Source organism: Hemitrygon akajei, chromosome 5 (genome assembly GCF_048418815.1).
Source record: "Hemitrygon akajei chromosome 5, sHemAka1.3, whole genome shotgun sequence".
NCBI lineage: Eukaryota > Metazoa > Chordata > Chondrichthyes > Myliobatiformes > Dasyatidae > Hemitrygon > Hemitrygon akajei.
The window spans coordinates 153,521,404-153,545,581 of record NC_133128.1 but is presented as its reverse complement, the minus strand read 5'-3'; the positions used below and the strand labels follow the sequence as shown (position 1 = coordinate 153,545,581).

General features: G+C 39.5%; 1 non-coding gene across 1 annotated transcript; it reads left to right on the top strand.

The window, feature by feature from the left end:
• The first annotated feature begins 5,272 nt into the window (after nucleotides 1-5,272).
• On the top strand, nucleotides 5,273-5,399 carry LOC140728656 (U6atac minor spliceosomal RNA). The gene has a single exon (XR_012099141.1). It is a non-coding gene; the product is annotated as a U6atac minor spliceosomal RNA (small nuclear RNA).
• Nucleotides 5,400-24,178: the final 18,779 nt, after the last annotated feature.

Genomic DNA, 24,178 nt, shown 5'->3' with positions numbered 1-24,178 from the left:
CCTCCCCACCTCTTTTTGCTTTCCGCAGGGATCACTCCCTACACAACTCCCTTATCCATTCATCCCCCCCCCCCCCCCCATCCCTTCCCACCGATCTCCCTCCTGGCACTTATCCTTGCAAGCGGAACAAGTGCTACACCTGCCCTTACACTTCCTCCCTCACCACCATTCAGGGCCCCAGACAGTCCTTCCAGGTGAGGCGACACTTCACCTGTGAGTCGGCTGGTGTGGTATACTGCGTCCGGTGCTCCCGGTGTGGCCTTTTATATATTGGTGAGACCCGACGCAGACTGGGAGACCGTTTCGCTGAACACCTACACTCTGTCCGCCAGAGAAAGCAGGATCTCCCAGTGGCCACACAGTTTAATTCCACATCCCATTCCCATTCTGATATGTCTATCCATGGCCTCCTCTACTGTCAAGATGAAGACACACTCAGGTTGGAGGAACAACACCTTATATACCGGCTGGGTAGCCTCTAACCTGATGGCATGAACATTGACTTCTCTAACTTCCGTTAATGCTCCTCCTCCCCTTCTTACCCCATCCCTGATATATTTAGTTTTAATTTGTTCCCCCCCTTTTTTTCTTTCTCTCTCTGCCCATCACTCTGCCTGTTCTCCATCTCCCTCTGGTGTTCCTCTCCCCCTTTCTTTCTCCCTAGGCCTCCCGTCCCATGATCCTTTCCCTTCTCTAGCTCTGTATTCCTTTTGCCTATCACCTTTCTGGCTCTCAGCTTCACCCCACCCCCTCCTGTCTTCTCCTGTCATTTTGCATTTCCCCTCCCCTTCCTACTTTCATATCTCTTACTATCTTTCCTTTCAGTTAGTCCTGACGAAGGGTCTCGGCCCAAAACGTCGACATTGCTTCTCCCTATCGATGCTGCCTGGCCTGCTGTGTTCCACCAGCATTTTGTGTGTGTTGCTTAATTTTTGTTTATTTACTTTTTAAATGAAAGTGAATTGTATTCCATATTTTAATATTTTGGATAGGGATTTGTGAATTCAGTAAAGGTGAGTTTCCATTATCCAAACAGTGGTAATACAGGCGTCACCTATACCACATACATGTAATAGAAAGCTTTTTCTTCCATGGCTTCATAGCTGCATTGGCATATTAAGCTATCAAAGATTGAACCAACCCCACAATAGGATTTGTAGTTCTGTTTTTCCTTTAGACCAGCATATTCCGGTCAGTTATTAGAAGATGCTGGAAATACTCATCAAATCAGGCTGCATCTGTGGAAAGTGAAAAAGAAATGATATTTCACAATAAGAGCTAATGTCTTTTATTGGCCTGAAACATTAACTCAGTTTCTTAGTCTATAGATACTGCCTGATCAATTTGGAGTTTCTAGCCTTTCATTTTCTTATTCCAATTTTGGTTTGTTGTCCAATAGAAGTCATAGTGAATGTCAGACAATAGATTACACTCATATCGATTGTTGCTGGTGCAATTTGTGTTGATTTTTATGGTCTTGAACTGCCTTCTATAACAAAATTAGATACATAATTGTGTGTTGAAAGATTTAGTTAATGATAGATTGCATATGATGTTCTGGTCCATTTATCCAGACTGAGCTACACAGCTGAAATGCCTTGCACTTAATCCGAAATACTTTGCACCCATGTGCTTTCATGGGTCTGATGAAAAATTCAGCTTGATAGGGGGTGGGGATCATGGGGAAATTAATCTGGGAAATGTACCTCTGATACCTCTAGCCTGAAGGCAAATAAAATTAATCCATATTACCCTGAACCTGAGAATTTGATGCAGTATTTAACTGCACTCAGTCTAAAACAGCTCCCTGTTTTTGCTTGAAGGAATGCCATATGAAAAAAGCCATAATTTCATTAATGGTTTACTATTTTCCAGCAAAAGAACTATTTTCTGGTATCTAAGCAATACTGACCAATTTACGTAAACCATTTCCCTTTTAAACAATCTCAGTTAAACCATCTTGGCCTTGAAATTGGCACTCTATTATTCAGAACTAAATGATGCTGTGTTCCTGTTTATATGAATCAGTTTTGGACACCCTGTACCGTAAGTTGTGAAATTGTGTTGTTACAAGAAATTTGGTCTTGCATTTCAATTACTGCAGGTATGACAAATAAGCAACCCATGTAATCAGAGGAGATGGAATATTTGTCCGTCCACCACTCCCCTTCCCACCAACGCAGGTCCTGAACAATCATATCCCGTGAAGCAGTGATTCACTTGTAGTTCTTTCAGTTGAGTATACTGCGTTCATTGTTCACAGTATGGCTTCTGCTATGTTGGAGAAACTAAATACAGATCAGGTGTTCGCTTTGCAGAGCACCTGTACTCAATTTGCAGGGATGATCCTCAGTTTCCTGTTGCATGCCACTTCAACTCTCACTTCCACTCCTTTTGTAACCTGTTTGTGAGACCCAATATGAAATAGTAGAAATAACTCCTCTCGAGGCAATTTGTAACAATTCTGGAATGAACACTGAATTCTTAAGTAAACTGGTCTTAATTGTTTCCCATTATCGTGCTAGTGTCTCTGTCTAATACAGTTTCTTTAAAATGTCTATCTACATGGTCAGTATCATGCTCCTTATCACCTGATCTATTTTAATCTATCTTCACATGGGCTTTTGCCCTACAACTCGCTCTTTCCCCCAGCTCTGAAAACCACCCACTCTCCCTAGTGCCATCCTTCCTCCAGTTCTGAGAAAGGGTTACTGACCTGAAACAATGGCTGGCTTCTCTTTCCACAATTGTTGCTCAACTAACTTGAGTTCTTCCAGTGTTTCTGTTCAGTATGAGAATGATGTTCTGTGGCACATAAAGTGTTTCGTAATCTGTAGTGCAGGTATCTTTGGAGCATTTGTAGCTGAAACTAAAACTTCACTACAAATGTGCTGTTGAACAAATGTGTTAGTCACTTCATACTTCAGTTGCTGTTGCAGGGATGAGGGATGTCAGAACTCGGGCAGCATGGTAGCTTAGCAGTTACTGCGATGCCATTACTGCGCCAGTGACCCAGGTTCAGTTCCCCCACAGTCTGTAAGGAGTTTGTATGTTCTTCCCATGACTGCATTCATTTTCTCTGGGTGCTCCAGTTTCCTCCCATATTTCAAGATGTATGGGTTGGTAGGTTAATTGGTCACATGGGTGTAATTAAGCATTGTGGGCTCATTGGGTAGAAAGGACTGTTACTGTGTTGTATTTTGAAACAAATATTGAGTGAAGTGCATCAACATTTTTCCAATTATAATCTCAGGCAGGGGTGTGCCTGCTTGTGTACTGCTCCATTTCTCAATAACAATATTTTAACATTGCTAAAGTCGGAGAGGGCAGAGACGTCTTTGACATTTTGAGGTCAGAATTTAAGCTATGCACTTGTTTCTGGAGGGTTAGATGTCAAGGTAATTGTCTTTCTAAACTTCCAAGACCTCTGAATAATTCCCAATTGTATGATAATTATAATCAATACAAATTAACATTTGCTCCACAACTTTCGAGTTATCATTGATACCCACTTGTACGAGGAGAAGAATTTCTTTTGAACAGAGATCATCAGACAGTGCAGGCATCTAAACTTACTTTGAATGACAGCTTTCATGTACGTGTTTCAGGAATCCCTTAAAAACACAGAATTGGGAGGGTGTCACTCAAATGTTTGCTTGCATGTGGCCATGAGAAAATGTTCAATCACAAATCAGAGAAAATCTGCAGATGCTAGAAATCCAAGCAACACACACAAAATGTTGGAGGAACTCAGCGGGCCAGGTGGCATCTATGGAAAAGTCGACATTTCAGGCCGAAATTCTTTGGCAGGATGGCAGAAAATGTTCTCACACTTTGCGCCTTGTGTTTGGGGAGTACACGTGATTCTCTGCTTCAATCTCTGACAACTGTCTTATCTTAGTAGGTATGCTGCAAAGAGGGGTAGTTCTCGGAGGGTAAGGGATAATATCTTGTTTCATGGCTGCTCATTCCTATTACGCTTTGGTTAATGTAACACGATGCTTATAGAAAACAGATTAATTCATGGGGCAAATGTCTAGGAAATTCATCTGATGCCCTTAGACTGATTTAAACCAGTCCAGATTATTTTGACCCTAAGAAATTCCAATAGTACTTAACTTGACTCGTCCAGGAACAGGTCCATTTCTTGGGGCATTGCGTTACTCTGCAGACACTTCTTGGTCACTGAGATTATTTAGCAGATTGTTTGTTGTTCTAGATTCCAGCATCTGCAGTCTTCCTTATCCATCTCTTGGGTTCTAAGAGTTTTGTGGGAAATGCTCCTGCTGTCCTCAGTGGGAATTCTAGTGTCCACATGGCCCCAAAGGTAATATCCAGTATTTGTCGGGGGGGGGGGGGGGGTCATCTGTTACATCCTCCAAAATTCACCATCAGAAGGCTCAGTATTGCCTTGCAGGCTGAGTTTGTGCAATGGGGAAAGAGAGAAAACAGAGGCAGAACAAGTGGGATACTGAGAAATTGTGGTGGAGGAGCTCATGAGACTGTGGTCTTCAAGATGTACCAGAAGACTTTGAAATTTCCAGAGACAGCAATGAAGATGCCTTTGCATCAGCTGGTTTTGAGATTCAATAACCACGGTTTCACGGCGAGGAGATTCTGTGTGACTCAGACTCTGCGTTTCAAGTGCAGGAGATCCTACTCCCTGTCACTTCTAGAAGTATCTGCAAGAAATGATGCACCAGGCTGACCATAACAGAGAAACAATCTTCACCAAAGAACAGACCACTCCAGCTGGCTGGTGAATTATGGAAAAAATCACTTTGCTACATTAGAAATAATTCTCAGCATTAAGAAGTAAAAAAAATCTAAGTGTTTACAACTCAAACAAAGGCAAATATAGGAGATAATATATGTTAAGATATAGGAGAGTATGTATTAATGCCAAGACCTTAACCTTGTTGACATGCCGAGGGATCTTGAGGTCCAACTCCATAGCTCCCTGAAAGTGGCTACCTAGGTTGATAGGGTGGTAAAGGATGCATATGGCATGCTTGCCTTTATTAGTCAAAGAAATCAGTTCAAGAGTCTATGTTGCAGCTTTATACTAAAAATCTAATTAGGCCACATCTGGAGTTTTGCATTCAATTCTGGTCTCCCCATTATAGGAATGATTTTGAGGCTTTGGAAAGATTGAAGAAAAGGTTTACTGGGTTGTTGCTTGGATTAAAGGGCACATGTAATAATGAGTTCAACTTCAATTATTTTCTCTGGTGTGCCAGAGGCTGAAAGGAGAAGTAAAAGAGGTCTATAAGTGTTGTATGAAAGGAGAGAAAGTTAGCACTCTCCTTGATAAGGATGGAAGGGGCCCTAGTGGCCTTACAACACACAAATGGTTAAGGCACTGCCATCTACTTAGTGGCATCTAACCATGTTTTTGAAGAGTGCTTAATATACTCTATGAAAAGTCTGGAAGCTCTGATAGTGCTATTCTGTCACTGGATGTCGAGAAAGCTTTTGACAGAGTGGAATGGCAATATTTGTTTAAAGTTTTAGAAAGATTCGATATAGGGGGGAAATTTTTACGATGGATACAGCTTCTTTATTCTAATCCACAGGCTGAAATTTTAACTAATGGGCTTTTTTCGGCACCTTTCAAACTCCAAAAGGGAACAAGACAGGCCTGTCCCCTATCTCCCCTCCTGTTTATCCTGGCCATTGAGCCGCTTGCTATGGCAATTTGAAAAGAGGCTACCATAGCAGGAATAACTATAGGAGATATAGAACATCACATAGCCCTGTACGCAGATGATGTAATTTTGTTTTGTTCTAACTTGAAACGAATATTACCTGCCTTAACTGACCTGATAAGTACTTTTGGTACTTTTGCAGGCTATAAAATAAACAACAATAAATCTGTAATATTATTCATGGATAAAGATGAGAGACTCAATCCCTCATTTCAAACTCCATTCGTGGTGCCAGTACAGGGTTTTACTTATTTAGGTGTTAAAATCAGTCCTACTATTGATGAAATTATCCCAACTAATTATAATCCTCTCACAGACTCAGTTATTCAACATAAACAGATGGTCGAAATTGCCTATATCTCTGATTGGACACATAAACATTCTAAAAATGTCAATTTTACCTAAGTTCCTGTACCTTTTTCAATCTATCCCACTTTCTCCTCTATCATCTTTCTTTTATTTATTAAAGAAAGTTTTTTCTAACTTTATCTGGACTAATAGACATCCAAGACTCAGGCTTTCTCTACTATATTTGCCGTATGATAGAGGCGGCCTACAGCTACCAAATCTTATATGGTATTTTTGGGCGGCCCAAATTAGAGCAGGAATGTTTTACTTTGTTAAGGATCACTCCCCTACTTGGGTCTCAATGGAATCCCAGTTGATCAATATCCCTCTAGATCTTTATTTGTATTCAGCAGATAAGAAAAAAACTGATTAAACAAACTAAAAATCCTTTTAAAAAAAATACAACAATGATTTGGCATGATGCTGTTGCATATTTAGCAGAAACATCACAGTTATCCCAGTTTACCCCCATCTTTGGTAATGATGGCTATAGGCATGGCAGAGCAGACCCTGGTTTTAAAACTTGGGTGACCCCAGGCATAGTAAAGGTGTCTGATCCTTATAAGGGCAATACATTTATGTCATTTGAAGAACTCAAGGCCACATATGGAATTCCAACAAAACACTTTTTAAAATACCTTCAGTTGCGAAGTTTTATTATGTCCAGGCAAGGTTACAGTTTGAAACTCCCTCCTTTATCTACCCTAGAAGACATCACTCTGAACTTATCTGTAGCTAGGGAACATGTTTCTGTACTATACAATTCATTTGCAAGCAAATGCAAAGAGTCATCGAATAACATGCTTCAAGCATGGAGAATTGATTTGAATAAGAATCTATCTCAAAAAGAATGGTCAGAATTACAATATAAGTGGATAACCAGACAGTACATTACTCCAGTCAGATTGCATCATTTTAACCTCAACATTCCAGACACTTGCATGAAATGTAACCATCAAAAGGGATCTCTGTTTCATTGTATGTGGGAGTGCCCCTGGATAATTTGTTTCTGGAAGGTGCTGGATTTGATTAGTCAGATTATTGGGAAAAAGGTGCCCCTCAATCCTAAATTATGTATTCTGAATATTTATCCAAATGACTTTGTGACCTCCAAAAATGTAAGGTCTCTGCTTAACATTTGTTTTTTGGAAGCTAAACGCTGCATAACCTATTCATGGAAGAAACCATCAACCAGTGGACTCTCACAATGGTTGAAAGGAATGACTTCTTATCTTGCTCTGGAAAAGATAAGCTACATTACAAAAAACAAACTTGACAAATTTCAAGAAATATGGAACATTTTTTCCATATTTCATTATTCCTGGAGAATAATGTTCAAGATGTTGAAAGTAATGAACTGAATTGACTGCTTTTTTTTTACGGTGGGATGGTTGCGTTTTTTTTTTATATATATTTTTTCTTTTGTTTTCCAATTTTTTTTCTTCAACTTTGTTATATTTTTAACTTATGAATGATATATATTGTTTTTTTTCTTTTTATTCCGTAAAAGCAATAAACAGATGGTTTTTAAAAAAAAGAGGTTTATAAGGTTATGAGAGGCATAGAAAGAGTAGTGTCTTTTTTCCCAGGGTTGAAATGTCTAATACTATGGGGTATGCATTTAAGGTAAGAAGGTTTAAGTTGAAAGTAGATGTGCAGGGCAAGATTTTTTTTCTATATACTCAGTGTAGTAGATGCCTGGAGTGTTCTGCCAAAGGTGGAGGTAATGGTTCTTAGACAGACACATGAATGTGGAAGAAATTGAAGGATATGGACACTGTATAGGCAGAAGGGGTTAGTTTAAGTGGGCATTTGATTATTAATTTAAATAGTTTGCCAAAAAATTGTAGGTTGAAGGGCCTATTCATGTGTTGTACTGTTCTATGTTCTATATATTTTTCATCCATAAATGTGCTTGTAAGGATCTCTCAACATACCCAGTGGAATCAATCAAATATTAAGGTGAGCCACATATGTATTAAAGTTTTGGAAGCTGCAGTTGGACTGTCTACCTCAGTGCTGGCTCAAGCAGGAAGGCTTTAATTCTTTCTCAATAGTCACTGCATGTCTTTTCATAGGGAGACTCTAGATGTCGGAATATAGAGCAACACAAAAGGCGTTGGAGGAACTCAGTGGGTTAGGCAGCATGTATGGAGGGAAATGGATAGTCAGTGTTTCACCTGGACTTCATTCTCATACAGTTTGTCACCATATAGTGTTGCAGGATTAAGTCCAGAGGAATTTCTTAACAGAAGGACCACCAAAGTGTGAGACTTCATAATATTCCTTGACCTTGACAAATAGATGGTGGTGCGAGGAAGATTTTGACACAAACAAAGTAGGTACCCAAATCTAAAAAAAATGAAAACTGCAAGTCTCTGAACAATCTTGGACAATTTTACTGTCTACTTCCCAAACCTAGACTTGTCCATAGATTTGCTTCTGACTGCATCATTAAACAAAAGGTTCAAGGGAAGAGTCAAAATGAAGGCTGTCCATTTCATCAAAGCATGACAACTTCCCATTTGTCAGTGATGCTTATTATGAATTTATATGTGTGAAAAGAATAAGTACAACTGGGAAAAGATATTGGATAGATATGTACTCAATATAATGTAAGTAATATTTGATTTAGTTTTGGCTGATTACCTGGCCATCAGATGCAATTGTCTCTAAAACTCCAGATCAATATAGAAACATAGAAAATAGGTGCAGGAGTAGGCCATTCGGCCCTTTGAGCCTGCACCGCCATTTAGTATGATCATGGCTGATCATCCAACTCAGAACCCTGTACCTGCTTTCTCACCATACCCCCGATCCCTTTAGCCACAAGGGCCATATCTAATTTCCTCTTAAATATAGCCAATGAACCGGCCTGAACTGTTTCCTGTGGCAGAGAATTCCACAGATTCACCACTCTCTGTGTGAAGAAGTTTTTCCTCATCTCGGTCCTAAAAGGCTTCCCCTTTATCCTTAAACTGTGACCCCTCGTTCTGGACTTCCTCGACATCGGAAACAATCTTCCTGCATCTAGCCTGTACAATCCCTTTAGAATTTTATACGTTTCAATAAGATCCCCCCTCAATCTTCTAAATTCCAGTGAGTATAAGCCTAGTCGATCCAGTCTTTCTTCATATGAAAGTCCTGCCATCCCAGGAATCAATCTGGTGAACCTTCTCTGTACTCTCTCTATGGCAAGAATGTCTTTCCTCAGATTAGGGGACCAAAACTGCACACAATATTCTCGGTGCGGTCTCACCAAGGCCTTGTACAACTGCAATAGAATTGTCTAGGAAAGACCTGGAGCATGATCTTTGGAAGCATTAGAGGAACCGTGAAATAATAGGGCAAGGAAGAAAATCCACAGGCTCATATAATAAAACATAAGAGCTACTGACAACTGACCACCTTGCCAGCATATGTCAGAAAATTCACTCTATCTCTACTCCAGTTCAGTCTGGTTGCTGAAGAGAATATTACAGTCCTTCAGATATTTTCACACATTAAACAGGGGCTGCTTTTTATGCATAAAGGTTATCCAGGCAAAGTCTATGACACTGTGCAATGCATTGTCTTCCTAAAGAATCCTTATTCATTCCAACAGTTGATTGAAGTATGTAGGCTGAAATAAATAAGAAAAACAAAATTAAATAACATAAATCTCACAACATGAAAGTCTGTATAAATTAGATTATGATGGATAGTTCCATCATGGCACTAGCCTCCCCAGCATCCAGGACATCTTCAAGAAGCGATGCTTCAAAAAGGCAGCATGCATTATTACGGACCTCTATCACCCAGGACATGCCCTTTTCTCATTGTAACCATCAGGGAGGAAGTACAAGAACCTGAAGGCACACACTGAACAATTCAGGAACAGCTTTTTCCTCTCTGCCATCAGATTTCTGAATTGACATTAAACTCATGAACACTACCTCACTACTTTTTTTTGCACTACTTATTTAACTTTATATACTTCTTACTGTAATTCACAGTTTTTAATATTTCATTTCATAGCTTGTCACACCAGACAGTCAGCCGTTCTTGTCTGGCGCATAGTGTCAAGATGGGTCTCCTTTCAGATTAACTGGGTCATGGTTTGAACGTTCCTGACTTGACCCTTGTTTCTTATGAAGCTGAGTGTCTAGCTTGGTGCTCAACCCGGCATGGATGGATATTATGTACTGCAATATACTGCTGCCGCATATAACAAACTCCACGACATATACCAGTGATATTAAACTTGATTCTGATCGACTGTCCACCCTTGTGTCCTCCTTTTACAGCCTCCTTGTTGGTTCTGCCACTTCTCTGAACTGCTTTTCCATGTCTGCAACGAAGCACATCCTCTTTCAGTGGCAATGTTTGCAGATAGCCACACTGGGAGAAATTGAACAGCTCCACAGCAGGAGATCCATCCTACTGATGATCCACTGCAGTTGCCTGGCAGTAGTCTGAAGCAGCTAGCTGTGGGCCAAGTGTAAATTCAATGCCAGAGAATCTGTAGTGGGAATTGAGCTGCTGAGATATTGAGGGTTGAGAGCATCTTGGGGAAGGGCCACAGTGCAGGATCTTCTCCTCCTGGAGAGGGAGAGTTTAGGTTGAAGAAAGAAGCAGTATACCACCCCAGAGTACCACATTAGTGGCAGCAGTGCTATTGATGTGTACAAATGCAATAGAACAGTACAGAGAGCTTGACTGTGAATCTAAAGAATGAAAAGGCATTGGATAATTTATTCTTGTAAATTTTTAAAATTATGAATAAGATTTAGTTTGTTAAATAAAAAAGCACCTTAGAGCTTGCAACATAGTCAATCAAACTCTCCCTGAACTGGGTGTCCGATAGACCCTGAAATCTATGTGATCTCGATTACTCAGCTATCATTACATCTTCTAAACACATGCCAACTAATAAGGCCAATCAACTCATGCATTGTTTTTAGGATGGGAGGAGAATTTTCCCATTGTTGTCTTCTCCACTTGGCTACTTGGACACATATTCTATGCTCAGGTGTCACTCTAACCTCTGGTTTAAGAGATCTGATAGATCAAGACATGAAGACTTAAGAAGACTTTAGATGGCCTCTGCATGTGCACCACTGGAAGGAGTAACCTGTTACTAAGGGATTCTACAGATATGTTAAGAGCAAAAGGATTGCAAGGGACAAAACTGGCCCTCTTGAAGATCAGGATGATAATCCATGCATGAAGCCAAAGGAAATGGGGGAGATCTTAAACAGATTTTTTGCATCTGTATTTGCTCAGGAGATGGATACAAAGTCTATAGAAAACAGGCAAAACAGCATCGCTTCATGGACCCTATACAGAGTACAAAGGAGGAGGTGTGTGCTGTCTTGAGGCAAATTAGGGTGAATCCCCAAGGCCTGACAAGATGCTCCCTCAGATCCTGTGGGAGGCGAGTGCAGAAATTGCAGGGGCTCTAGCAGAGATTTTAAAATCATCCTTAGCGACAGGTGAGGCACTGGAGGATTGCATGATAGCTCATGTTGTTCTGCTGTTTAAGAAAGCCCTTAAAAATAAACCAGGAGATTATAGGCTGGTGAGCCTGACATCAGTCGTGGGAAAGTTATTGGAAAGTATTCTGAGGGACTGGATACATGAGTATTTGAATAGTCAGCATGGCTTTGTGCATGGTAGGTCAGGTCTAACCAATTTTATAGTGCTTTTTGAGAAAGTTACCAGGAAGGTTGATGAAGGCAAGGCAGTGGATGTTGTCTACATGGTCTTTAGCAAGACATTTGACAAGGTCCCACGTCAGAGGTTGGTCAGGAAGTTTCATTCACTCAGCATTCAAGATGAGGTAGTAAATTGGATTAGACATTGTGTTTATGGGAGAAGTCAAAGAGTGGTAGTAGATGGTTGCCTCTCTGACTGGAGGCCTGTGATTAGTGGTGTGCCGCAGGGATCAGTGTTGGGTCCATTGCTGTTTGTCATCTATATCAATGATCTGGATGATAATGTGGTTAACTGGATTAGCAAACTTGCGGTTGACACCAAGTTTAGGGAATTAGTGGATAGTGAGGAAGTGAAAAATGGCAGATAGAATTTAACGTAGATAAGTGTGAGGTGTTGCACTCTAGTAGGGCCCACCAGGGTAGTTCTTACACAGTGAATGTAGGGCACCGAAGAGCGCTATAGAGCAAGGGGATCGGGAATAAAGGTCCACAATTTATTGAAAGTGGCATCACAGGTAGATAGAGTTGTAAAGAAAGCTTTTGGCACATTGACCATAAATCAAAGTATTGAGTACAGGAGATGGGATGCTATGATAACAAAAGTGAAATCAGTTGATGTTGTGTATTTGGGTTTTCAGAAGGCTTTTGAAAAGTTGCCACACGAGGCTGCTTAGCAATCTACGTGCCCATGGTATTATAGGACCAAACGTGTTGGGACCAATTCTTCTAACATTATATTTCAATAATTTGGATGAGTGAATTGATGGCTTTGTTGCAAAGTTTGCAGACGATATGAAGATAAGTGGAAGGGCAGGTAGTTTTGAGGAAACAGACTGTGCAAAGAAATGGCAGGTGGAGTACAGTGTCCAGAAATGTATGGTTATGCATTTTGGTGGAAGAAATGGAAGGGTTGAATATTTTCTAAATGGAGAGAAAATACAAAACAAAAGAGGCACAAAGGGATTTGGGAATCCTTGTGTAGGATTTCCTAAAGGTTAATTTGAAACTTGAGCGTGTGGTGAGGAAGGCAAATGCAATGTTCGGATTCATTTCAAGAGGACTAGAATATAAAAGCAAGGATAGAATGTTGGGATTTTATAAAGCACTGGTGAGGCCTCACTTGGAGTATTGTGAGCAAGATTGGGCCCCTTATCATTGAAAGGATGTGCTGAAACTGGAGAGAGTTTAAAGGAGCTTTACAAAAATGATTCCAGGATTGAATGGCTTGTCATATGAAGAGTGTTTGATGGCTCTGTGCCTGGCATTGTCCCCTGAAGAATGAGGGGAGACCATATTGAAACCTATTGAATGGTGAAACGCCTTGATAGTGGATGTGGAGAGGATGTTTCCTATGATGGGAGAGTCTAAGACCAGAGGACACAGCCTCAGAATAGAGGGGTGTCCCTTTAGAGATGGGGAGCAATTTTGTTAGCCAGAGTGGTGAGTCTGGAATTCTTAGCCACAAGCAGCTATGGAGGCCAAGTCTTTATGTATATTTAAAGCAGAGGTTGATAGATTTTTGATTACTCAGGGCCTGAAGGGAGATTGGGGCTGAGAGGAAAATTGAATTAGCCATGATGGATGATGAGTGGAGCAGTCTCGATGAGCCAAGTGGCCTAATTCTGATCCTACATCTAATGGTCTTATGGTTTTAAAGTTTAGAATCCCAAGTTCTTTTAATTTCTTTTCATAACACACATATTTCTAATTAGGAACTAACTGGGCAGCTCTGATCAGCTATTTTCTGTTTCCATATTACCCACTTTAAGAGGATACAGGCTTCACTAGGGCTGAAGTATTTTTGATTGATTAAGGCCAATGTTTTAGTTGGCATTTGATTAGCATTGATGTAATGTCTTGATGTAATAGTGGCTCAGATTTTGCTAGGGTTTGCCAGCATTTAGCTCTGTGAGATGCAAAGAAGTTCAAGACTCCCATGTATTAGCCAGGATCTTCCAGCCATTTCCCAATTCTGCTTTTCTGCTGCAGGCAGACGGTAGAACCTGCTCTGGGATACTGGGGCAAGTTTGATATGGGAAGTACCCGTGAGCCTATTCATTTCAGTGGAGAATTTACATTTGCAAGATATGAAGGGAGCATGAGGTAAGTTAAATCACCTAAATAGTTGTTTGTGATAGTGTTTTATTTTAATGTTATCAGGTGATTTTAATGAAAATAATATTTATGGAAAACATCAGCTAAGAACTATTACCAGAGTAATCTGTATTGAAAGTAAAAGGCTTGTGACAACATTTCTCCATTGGTGACTTGTGACAACATTTCATCTTGAGGCAGAAGTGGAGGAAGCAACTCAGAATGCTAGGGACTGCAGCTGGACCCTGTGCACCCTTGCAAAACCTGTAACAGATATAGGGAAATTTGGTTTCATCTGCAGCCAGTTGCGCAGTGTAGTGCTATGATATTGGAAGGATGGATGGATTGAACAGAATACAGAATGCTCAGGAATTTGGTGGTGCTGAATATGTAGGATTTGCAGACTAACAACAGATGAGAACTAAATCTATTTAGTTTCTTTTAATTACTGCTGTATATAGGAACAAAAAAAACCACCGTAGAAGCTGGAAATCTGAGAATACAAACAGAAAATACTGGAAGTACTCAGATATCATCTGTGGTGAGAGAAACTCAATGAATGAAAGGTTACTGACCCTAAACATTCTCCAGAAATGCTGCCCAACTGAATGACTTTTGTAACCAGTGTTCTCTGTTTTATTTCTCTCCATGGTAACTTTGTGGTTCACAATCAGAATACATATAATTTGGTAATCTGCCTTTAGTCAAGTTGATGACTGAACTGTTGTAGGTGACTAGGATTGATTTTATGCATTTAATTTGTATGTCATGTTTCTCACACATATCTACCTTTATCCTGAGAAATTATCCTGGGATTATTTGGCAAAGTTGTGATATTTTTGTAATGATAAGTTGTATTTTTCTGTAATCTTTAAAGAGATGCCAATTTCTTAGCACAATTTTTACTTTACAATAGACCAGAGCAGGAGCACGTGCCTCCTCATCTCCACCTTAATTTGTGTGTAAGCCATGTAAACAAAATCTTCTCAAGTAATTCTAGCTACATTTCCTTGTTATGCCCGTGGATGATAATGTAAACCAGTCCAATTCTTCATCTTACCATCAACATACATCAATTTACTGCCAACAAGGGGATCTGTGAAATGCTGTCCTTTAAGGTTAGCTGGTCGCTGGTGCTTATTCAACATTGGATACACCTTAATACACCTCCTTGAGCCTGTTTCTTACTCTGTTTTATTTTATAGTAATGGTTTATCAGTGAGGATCCATGTGAGAATTCTGGCAATATTATTCATGCTGTTCTATATAGTTCATTTTCAACAATTACAATAAGAATGATATTGTTGTCATTTAGTTGATCCCATGATCTAATCTGGGAAGAGATGGCAATAAAAACATGGAAAGCTCAACACAATTAATCCAAAAAAATCTTCAACTACAATTTCTTATGTAATTATGAGACTAATTAATTGCCTTTGGACAACAAGTATATGTTTACATTTTAAGTATTTTTAAATGAGATATGCAGTAATACATAGGCAACAAACAAGTTTCTTTTTTTAATACAATTTATTTCAAAGTGTATCGGCATCAATGGGGTTTAATGCATTTACTGCCTGTCCATAATTTCTCTTGCATAGATGATGGTAAGCTGCCTTACTGATCCTTTGAAGTCTGTAAAAGTACTAGGGCCATCCTGTGATTAGAGAGCTCCACTGTTTGACCCATTAGTAATAAAGAAATGACAATATATTTCTGTGTCAAGTTCAAAATTGGTTTAGCTTGGGCATGAAGTCAAATTGTTATAATGAATGCACTCATTTAAATTATTGCTGCAATTATACTAATGTCATTGACTCATGACAAGTCAATGTGACTTTTTTTTCTGTAGTCAATTAACCACCTTTAATAGCACTATATTTCATTTAAGGAATATTCATGCAATTATACAGTGTGATATGTGGTATTGACTTATTTCCTTGCCTCCTCCACTGCTATCTGTAGAAGTCATAAAATAACACAAGCACCTTGCTGTATGAAAGTGTTTGAAACTTCTTGCAAATCCTCATTTTTTTATGATAGCAGAGACTGTTGTGCAAACATTATTTTTGCATTATTAGAAACATCCTTTACATGCGTGATCTAATAAGAATCAATATTAAAGCAGTACATAAAACTGACCATTCAAGTTGAAAGTAGTTATATCTTTAGATGTTGGGATAATGGGTCTTAAATATTTGTAGAATGTACACTATTTTATAACAGTGTTGACTACTAATGAATGTCTAATTTTGGATTAAAATGGTAACAGCTGTGAAAATATAGGTTTGAATGTCTTGTATTTTAATTTAAGGTGAGTTCTTTGTTTCCTGTTGTGTCATGCCAGATCAAAAATGGCAACAGTGTTCATGTAACTGAGGAAGAAGAAAGATCTACAAAAATTCACAGTGCTTAATTAACTTAATATAAATTACAATGGATAAGCATCATAAACCATTTCTAGATTGTGGCCCAATCCTTATGTTTGTAATAACTATGTCCTTCATTATTATATATCTATTGTATTGATCTGTAGTTACCTCAAATGATCAAGTTGTGAATGTATATGATTTGTATATTGTTTGCGAAGACATTTGTAACTTCACACTGAAATTGTACTATTTTTCTTTACTGACATACTACAGTAAAATAAATACTTAAAATTTGAACAAAAGCATGTTGTCTCAGATTTTTTAAGATAGTTGTCAGTTAAGTTTGAAGCAACTTATTTGCTGTTTACGAAGAATTTTAATTTAGACTTCAATGATTGTTGTGGTGATAATTTATGTGACTTGAAAAAGACATTGGGTTATAAATGTTACTAGATGAGATTTAAAGCCTTTGTATTGTCCTGTCCCCAAGGCATTCATTGCCACTTAGCAATTATTTTAATTTTTTGATGTACAGTTACTTATTGGCAAACAGATGAACTAATAGAGAATGAAGAACAATTAGATAATTTGTCCAGGGTGTTGTTGCTGAGAAAGAACAATGCCTTGTTCTTGTTCAAATAGTTCAAGGAGTTTTCTTTTAAATGCACACATATAGGTGACTGCTACCTCAGTTTGCCATTTCATCCAAAAGATAGCAGCATGGGCAATACAATTTCATGATCAGGATCAAGCAGACACAGGGAAGAACAGCAACAGTGGAATGCGTTAGCAACTGCTGCAAGGTAGGAATTTCATACAGATGATCTTTGAGTTCCTTTTCAGCACAGTTTACAAGTGGGCTGTGGAAGATAAACATAATGTGTTCACCTACATCACTGTTTGCCACTGAAGATGGTGAGAAGGACCATTATTGCTGTGAATATATTCAGCATGCACAAAGGAAAAGTGACAAATAATTCCAAGCCAAGATAATGCTTTGCATGGAGGTAATGTTGCAAGTTCAACCTTTGAACCTTTGAAACTTGGAAGTGGTATGTTACCCATGATATCTCCTCTCTGTCCATCTGGGTGGTAGGGAGGAAAGAGCCTTGTAATTCATGAGGAAGCCTGGATGTAATGCTGGCATCCATTTCACTGACAGCGCACACTACAACACCATCACACTAAATGTTCAGGACAATGCATAGATGGGACAATCAAGTGCACAATGAGAAACCTTTTTATGAGGCAAATAGGAAATAGGTTCTCCAACACATAGATCTGATTCATCAAGGCAACATTCTTTATTGCGTTTAGAATGTCAATCGGTCATTGAGAAAAGTGGATAAACCTCTTGTTGACAACTGTAACTTATGGCATGAAAGTATGGCTTGAAACCATTGCTCTATTTTGGCCTTTGAGCTTAAAATACAAGAAAAAGAAGGAGTAGGTCAGCTGGCCACCCAAACTGATCCTCCTTTCAAGGAATTATGATCTTTGTCCTCAATTCCTTTTTCCTGCTTAATACCTTTACTCTTGATTCCCCATTTGATTTAAAGTCTCAATGACTCTGTAAAATGAATCACAATATTCAGTGTTCTTAATGTCATAGCATTAGAAGAACTCAAAATGTTTAGAGCTCTTTGAGGAAAGAAACACCTTTTCGTTCCAACTTAAATGGTTAACATGAGATCGTGCCCTTTGGTTATAGATTTCTTCAGTAAGGGAAAATATCCACATAAAACATCAGAAAGAAAATCTAGTGACTGTGGCTTTTAAGCCTCCAGGGCACATATTTGTTCAAGAGGCCTGGGAAAGTATGTGAATACACTCTCCTAATTTGTACATTGTTATGTTCATTGTTAATTTGCTGCCATCCCTCACGTTGGAGCAGTAGACTTCAGGCTGAAACTGCTGCTGGTACATCATGTGAACAGGATATTTATAGGTAGATTTATTTATAGAAATCTACAGCACATTACAGGCCCTTTGGCCCACAATGTTGTGTCAACCATGTAACCTAATCTAGAAACTGCTTAGAATTACCCTACTGCATAGCCCTCTATTTTTCTAAACTCCATGTACCTCTCTAAGAGGCTCTTAAAAGACCCTATTGTATCCGCTTTCACCACCACCGCCAACGGTGCATTCCACACACCCACCACTCTCTGTGTGAAAAACTTATCCCTGACATCCATCGGTACTTACTTCCAAGCACCTTAAAATTATGCCCCCTTGTGTTAGCCATTTCAGCCCTGGGAAAAAGCCTCTGACTATCCACACAATCAATGCCCCTTATCATCTTATACAACTCTATCAGGTCACCTCTCATCATCCGTTGCTCCAAGGAGTAAAGGCCAAGTTCGCTTAACCTATTCTCATAAGGCATGCTCTCCAATCCATAGCTATGTTTGTACCTAGCTCTACTTGGCTTGTAGAGTGCTGTCAATCAGCATACCAATGCATTAGACTTCTCTCTTGCAAACTTTAAGCATGAGTATGAGATCTGGAGAGTTGAGGTCTTCTCGGACCTACATGAAGGTGGCAAAGCTCATGATGTCCACAAGTGTCCAGACGGCTTCCATCTTGTAACACGCCTTCTCCTCCCGACTGCTATCATCGCCTTACTGGTGATGTTTCCGTGCTCTCTGATCACCCAGCCTAGAACTCCGGTCATCTTTCGCACCACAAATCCATGCCGTTGTTCCGTTCTGGTCTTGTGGTAATCTCAGCCAGTGGATACCAAGCAGCTGACTCTGATGCCAAGTGACGGGCCCACGTAGCTGTAATTCACTCCTAATGATCACAGCTTTCAGTACCTGGCCCCTCTCGTCTCCATCAACCACCTTACCCCAACCCCTGGAACACTAGTCATATTCGGAAAGGGAATCAGTGCACCGGGGGGGGTTAGTCCATCTCACAGCAGCTGTTGCCTTCACGATTTTCTATGCTTTTCAAAGTGACACTCAAGATGCTGGAGGACCTCAGCAGGTTGGGCAGCATCAATGGAGAGAGATAAACAGTCAAGGGGGTCAAAAGCAAGAGTAGCTGCAACTACTGAGGCGAAAGTATTTAGGAAGCTGAAAGGTCTGAACGTAGATAAGTCACTTAGACTAGATGGATGACACTCCAGGGTTCTGAGATAGGTAGCTGAAGAGATTGTGGAGGCATTAGTCATCTTCTTTCAAGAATCACTAGATTCTGGAACGGTTCAGGGGACTGAGAAATTGGAAATGTCACACCACGCTTTAAGAAGAGATGATACAAAAGACAGGAAATTATAGGCCATTAGTCTGTTATTAAGAAAGAGGTTTCGGGTTACTTGGAGCAAGTTTTTCTCTAGCCTGAAGATCTGTTGGAATTCTTTGACAAAATAAGGGACAGCAAAGACAAAGGAGAGTCAGTGGATGTTGTTTACTTGGATTTTCAGTAGGTCATTGACAACATGCAACAAATGAAGCTACTATGATACAATAAAGAAGTAGCTACTATGTAGATATTGAGAACATAGTACACTAGATATGCAAGTATTCCCATGGGACGGGTTACATCTGTTTTGCAGTTTATACTTTATCCAAGATTCAAAGAAATCCTAAGCCCTGGTATTCTGCACTCCGTGTTATGTGCATACTTACAGCCCACTTTGCCAGGGCAGGCATGGTCATCATTAGCCAAAGACTGATATAATTGCAGCGTATGCCACATACATTCAGTGTGCATGCATACTTTGTATGGAGCCATGCAGAGCACTGCATGTGACCCTGAGGCAAATTGTAAGGGTATAATTAAGATACATGATCTAAACTGCACACAACGGAGCCCTGTGATGCCAAGGACTTGACCAAAACTATCAGGTTTCTTGGCTCGCATGCAATTTATTCTGCAATATCCAAAAAGAAAGGCCTTTAATGCTGTACAGATGCAGTTATGAGGTTTGAAGAGTGTTAACATTTGTAACAACACATTAAAATTATTTAAGAGAAGAACTAACAGTTCTATGGCATTTCACCGTTTTCAAAACCAATGGACAGCTATCTGCATTGAAGGTATTCGAGGGAATATTGTTGATTGGATTTAACTTAAATTATAATAACAAGACCTGAAGAAAGGCTCTCTTTCTATGCTTTCTTTGTTGAAGACTGCAAACTTGGACAAGTTGAGCACTGCAGTGATGCTTAAATTAATAAAGGATTCAATGAACTGCAGTTTCACACACTGAATTCACAACAGTTTGTTTGTATATCCCTTCCTGCCAAATTACAATTGAAATAAAATCCAAAATAGATTGATTTATTTTGTTGGTTGATTTATTTTCCCAGCAAGCTTAAAACCTGCTGTTCTGACCTGTTGCAACTTGCAATATAAAATATTTTAAAGAGCTCAGTTAACTCAAACAGTGTGTGAATAAAATGTACTGACAACTCAGAGCCAAGTTAGAACCTAAGATTAAATCACACTGACCCTCTCCAGTGAAGTGCTTCCTCAACACTCTCATTAGTGCACAGCTGAGAGAGAATAATGATCCTATCTCAAAGTTAAAAACTGCTACATGCGTGATAGTGAGTAAATGAATTTGAAAAGAGTGTGAGATTTATATGTATTTATAGGGTGAGATCATAAATTTAAAAATGTTCCAATGAAAAGAAAGGTCTGAAATGTTTTCACAATTTCCAGATCTGAGTAATTTTCTAGTTCAAAGTTTCTGCTGCTGAATCATAGACTAATTAGTCAAAAGTCAACTTATGCAGATTGTTTATTTAAACGTATTTTTTAAAAGAAAGTGAAAAATTGATTTGGAGGTGCATCCAAATGTGAAGGCACACTAACATCAAAGCACCATATACCAAGGCCAACATATAGTATTAGCACTTCTCTCAATGATATAAAGCAACCAGAAAGAATAGATAACTTGCACATATAAATTCAAGATAAGAATTTCCAATTAAAGATGTTTAGAGAACAACTGAAGTCTTTTAAACAGAAGACTGAGTTAAAATTAGCCTTATTATCACAAAGGCTGATGTTTCTTGGATGAGGAAAGAAATTCGATTGGAAGAGTTTTATAAGAAGTGATGTCATAAATCTCGCTTTTGATAGAAAGAGATTTGCAGCACAGAAGGAAGCTATTTGGCTGATTATATCTCTGCCAGCTCTTTGCTGAAGCTATCCAAATCTATTCCCAAATGTGCTGTCCCCACAACCCAGAATTTTTCTATGCTTCACATATTTATTTCAAGTGATATTCATTTCAAGTGATATCGTGATTTCTACTGACATGCTGTCTGAGTTAGACTCTACACTTGCCTTCACTCTGAATTTGTCTCTTCACCTCCAAGAGAACGCTTTTAAACTGTTCATTCTTCGTTAATGATTCTTCGATCAAAGGAAATAATTATTTTTCCAGCTTATCAAAACGTGACTTGGTAAAACCTTAATAAATGACATTTTGCTTTCACTGCCCTCATGAACATAGTTCCCATATCTGAAGTTATTCATCATAAAATAATGTAGATGAATTATAATGACCAAAATATTAAAAGTTTTGCAGAAGATAAAATAAGCAAACAAAATTATGAAGAAAGACTTGCAAGGAATGTTGAAAGATGATGATATGTTTTTTTTAGAAAGGAGTTTTTAAAGGAAAATGAGACCAAATTGTTGCGTGGTGGATAGTGAAGATCAATGGACTGGCTGGATGGGTCAGCCTGGAGATGTGTGAAATAAACAAACAAGGCCACTAATTGGTAGGGAACTTAGAGATAGAAAAGCATAGATGGACAGATTTGGAAGGCATCAGAGTAGTAGATAAGATGATTAAGATGGTTTTTGGGGTGTTTTCCTTTATTGTCCAAGGCACAGAATAAAAGTACGAGGAAGTCAAGCTATGAAAAACATTTTGATTAGATCATAGCTGAGATACTATATAGACTGGTCAGCTATTTAGAAGAAGGATATGATGGCTCAAGAGAGAATACTCAAAGGATTTATTATGATATTGCCAAGACTAGAAATTTTTAGATATGTGGGAAGATTTTCTTAAAAGAGTTGAATAAAATTATAAGACCCAGATGAAAGTGAGAAGTAACGTTTTCTCTCAGGTCAAAAGCAAATGGTATTTATTTGCAGCAATAACCTTCATACAGCAAGTGGTGAAGTTCTGGAGCTCACTGATTATTAATGTGGGGGAGGTAGAAATTCTCAGTACATTCATAAAGAAAGTGCGTGAGTACTTTGTGTGTAGAAAGCAGCAGATGGAGTCTGAGACAGTTTCTGCATCTCTCTGTCCCCATCTCAGGAATCAGACCAGCCACTAACATCTTTTAAAGATCCTCACACTCCCATGGCTATACGACTCTCCATCCTCTCAGCCTGGGCCCCATTCCCATCCGCCAGTTTCTTTGTCTCTATATTGCATTCATTCCAATGAGAAGTTCTTCCACACTGGTGCCTAAGGAATGTCATCCTTCTTGAAATGTTGTTTCTGCTCTTCCATATCTCTATTTTCTGCAGATTTCCTCCCCTTTTTCTGGAACAGAAGAATGATGGAGTTTCCCTGGTACCAGCCTTGGCATTCAACATAAAATTCTGTGCAACATCCACCAGCTTCAACATTATCCAGAAACGTCTTGACCTCCCCTCTCCCCTTCTGACTTTGTGTCTTCTTGGCCCACTCTTGCATCTGCAGATACCAGTCCCACGTTCCCATTGAAGCAGAGGAGATGCAACATTGTTCCATTCACCTCTTCCCTTCCCTTCAACACAGGCCCATGCTTCACTATTTATCAATGCTTAATCTATCTTAACCTATCTCCACATGGGCTCTGGCCTTACAGCTCATTTCTTCCTTTTCCCCCAGTTCTGCCTTAACCTTCTGAGGAAGGGCTGCAGCCTTGAAAATCTGACTGATTACTCTGCTGCTTGGCTGGCTGAGTTCCTCAGCATTTCTGTTCTCATTTCAGATTCCACCATCGTTGCTTTGCCTTCGTCTCAAGAGCCTTTTTACTTTTGTGTATAGCTCTGCACAGAAAGCCAAGTGGCAGCATCTTTGATGTGATTCTGTGATACTGTGAGTACAACACCAGTAAACACAGCCTCCGTTTCCCAAGCACATGCAATCCCAACGCTCAGTCACGTCAATACAGAAATAAATGTCAGCACAAAATAAACATCCCACACCAACAAGAGAAAATCTGCAGATGCTGGAAATCAAAGCAATACACACAAAATGCCAGAGAAACTCAGCAGGCCACCTACCATTTATGGAAAAGAGTAAACAGTTGATGTTTCGAGGTGTTTGAGTCCTGATGAAGGGTTTCGACCTGAAACGTCGACTGTTTACTCTTTTCCATAGATGCTGCCTGGCCTGCTGAGTTCCTCGAGCATCTTGCGCGTATTATATCACACAGCAAGTTAGAAGTAAATTCTTGCTGTTCTGAGTACAAAGTACAACTTTGTTGCTGTGTGTGATCCTTCATACGGTTCTGTGCTAAGAAGCTCCCTTGCCCTGGCACATGGGTGACAGGACTGAGTAGGGGCTGCTAATTTTTAAGTGCTGGTGGTGGTGGCAAATGTCTGTGGGAATTTCACAATTTGGTGCCAGGATGCCGGTGTGCAAACTGCACTGTCTCAGCGCAGAGCAGTAGGCAGGCCTGTCTGGCTTACAGGCAAGCAACAGTAAGGGCACTGATGAAGTTGCGAGCGTGGGTAGATCAGTGTCCTTTCACAGGGGAGGACAGTCTGCCTGTGCTTAAAGGAACCACAGGATCTCCTTCAGAGTGGCACTAGCAATCTGTCGGAGGCCTGACTTTGTCTGAAGTCTTCTAAAGAGTCTTTTGCAGGATAACCCGTGTATGGTCACTGAAATCCATCTACTAATGTGTCTCATGTGGATTCCCTACTTCTTTGCCAACTTTTAAATTAAATGCAAATGTCATTATTCCAACTGGTGACAGGCGCTGCG